Consider the following 2416-nt stretch of genomic DNA (forward strand, 5'->3'; position numbering starts at 1 on the left):
AGCCGCTCCGCGTCGAACAGGCGCGTCTAGCACGTGGCGTACGCCAGCTGCTCGTGCACTGGAAGGGCGAACCATCTTCCTTAGCGACGTGGGAAGACCTCGATGATTTCCGTGCTCGGTATCCTACATTCCAGCTCGAGGACGATCTGGACCTCGAGGGGGGGAAGAGATGTCATATGGGGCCGCTCCTACGCTAGGCAGCACCGAGCCCGCGACGTCCGCAGGGCGTCCCAGCACGCAGTTAACAGCCTAGGCGCGATCAGGGCGTCCCAGTGCGCGGCTAACAGCCTGGGCACGATCAGCGCGTCCCAGGAGGCAGGCGCGATTAGTGGCTACGATTAACTCTAGGAGTTTGTTTCCTTAAGTTTGTTATTTTCAGTTTTTAGCCATGGACAATTTATTTTGTAATCACGGGACATGTTAGAATTAAGCAATATATTATCAATCTATTATTCTCTCTCTTCTCCAAACAAACCGACGGCAGAGGGGCAAAACCTCGCCGGCGACGACGGAACAAGGCTACGAGCTCTGTAGCCGAGGGCCATCTACCCTAGGTCCCGACATCCTTAACAAAGTTCAACTGTGGTCATGGTTGTGTTGCGCGTGGCATGCAATCAGGTTTGAAGCAATTTTGAAACACCACTTTACAGCCATCAATAGTAGCCTTTTTTTTCTTGAGGTGCAACCCTATTTCTTGGCTGAGAAGGGATGTTTTTTTCATAAGCTGGGCTATATGCCTATATTCCAACCACCAATATGGCAATATGTATGGTTACATGGTATTGTCCTTATGTGCTACTCAAAAGATCTTTATTTTACATAAGTGAAGTTCTTTATTTTACATAAGAAATTTTAGTGTCAGGTGCCAAAACACAGGTCAGAGAAATTTTACAAACTTGGATTAACTATTTGACTTTGCTAAGGTTCCTTTCTGCATTTGTGGTAGTTTCTGAATTTTAGTTGCAGCCAAAGATCAAAATGACTTCAGATATGGAAAATGTACGCAAAAGTTGTGGGTAATTATGAGTCATTTCCCTACTTGAAAAATGTGTGCTTATGAGATTTATACATTTGAAACTGCATATGCAAGCAAATTTTTACTGTTCCTTTTTCTATTTCAGATGTGCAGATTCCTTTTTGCTCTACCAACTTTCAAGTAGAGTGAAGAATCATCTGTCTTTTAGTAGTATGCTGACCCAGTGTGGACGATTACGCGTGAGGCTTTTAGTAGTAGACTTTTTTTTTCCTGTGGACAATCAGAAATGATTCAGTGCACTAGCTATATGTTGATCAATTATTTATTTTTGGCTTTCAGATGTGTGGTAATGGAGCCCATTGCTTTTTTACACAACATAGTGGAACTAGTGTTGTCCATTTATGCTCATGATTTTGGTCAAGAGTCAAGACAACCATCGTGTTTGCCTTGCTGCTGGGTTATCTGAGGTTAGATTTATTCTTCTTTAGTTTCATGTATATCAGGATTAACTGAAGTGCTGGAAAGGTATCTAGGTTGAGACAAAAGTAAATATCAGTAAACCAGCAAACTCTCAAATGAAACATGGGGGCAATAACCTTACCTGTTTAGTTAAAATGATTTATTATAAGACCATTGATATTCTGACAGCAAGGCCCTTTGGCACTGTTTGCACTACGGGAACATCCAGTTAGCCTCCACTACTTTAACCACGTTTATAAACCCCTCTCCGTACTCGCCGCTTGTACGTTCCCTGTCCCCTCGGAAGGATCCCGCCGCGGGGGAGAGGTGACGCCGCACCGCCGCCGTGGTTGTCTTCTTCGCCTCCCTTTGTACTCGTCGCTCGCTGCACCTCGCTCCACCTCTACCGGCCGGCAATCTTCTTTGCGGAGAATCTAAATCTGAAGATCGCCTCTTCGACTGTCTCCAACGTCGCCTCGCCAGATCTGGGGAATTTCAGTTACTTCTTCAACAATCTGTTGTTGCTGAACGTCAACTTCAGCATGGAAGATCATGAGTGCAGGTCAGTTACCTCAACACAATGTGATTTCTACATCCATACTCCTCCCTGGTCTGAATACTAGACCAGGCCGTGTGCTTGAAGCTGAGATTAGGCGTAAATTTGGCACTTCTATTACCCCTGATTCTCACCACCCTCACCTTTACAAGCCTTTTTATTTGTTGTTTCTTTTGGGAGATGTTGTTATCGTCTCTCCCCACAAACGGTTAGTCTCATCCTTCAAGCAGTAATCGGTGGTTCATATCTTAATTTCGGAGTAGTTACTCTTTCTGAGCGAGTCTTTAGATTCACGGTTTCTTCTCCAGAAGTTGGGTTCCATATTTACAAGCTAAGAAACTTTGGATGTGATCAGTTTAAATTATTTTTTAACCTCTGGAATGGTGGCGGCCCAAATTATCTTCTGGAATATCAAAACTGGCTTC

The 2416-nt window shown here is 44.3% G+C and overlaps 1 long non-coding RNA gene across 1 annotated transcript; it reads right to left on the reverse strand.

Annotated features, from left to right (window-relative positions):
* LOC110434314 lies at positions 253 to 2131 on the reverse strand. Its single transcript, XR_002451735.1, has 2 exons — positions 2007 to 2131; positions 253 to 1920 (listed from the first exon to the last, which is right to left on the reverse strand). It is a non-coding gene; the product is annotated as an uncharacterized LOC110434314 (long non-coding RNA).

This window comes from Sorghum bicolor, chromosome 4 (genome assembly GCF_000003195.3).
Source record: "Sorghum bicolor cultivar BTx623 chromosome 4, Sorghum_bicolor_NCBIv3, whole genome shotgun sequence".
NCBI classification, from domain to species: Eukaryota; Viridiplantae; Streptophyta; class Magnoliopsida; order Poales; family Poaceae; genus Sorghum; species Sorghum bicolor.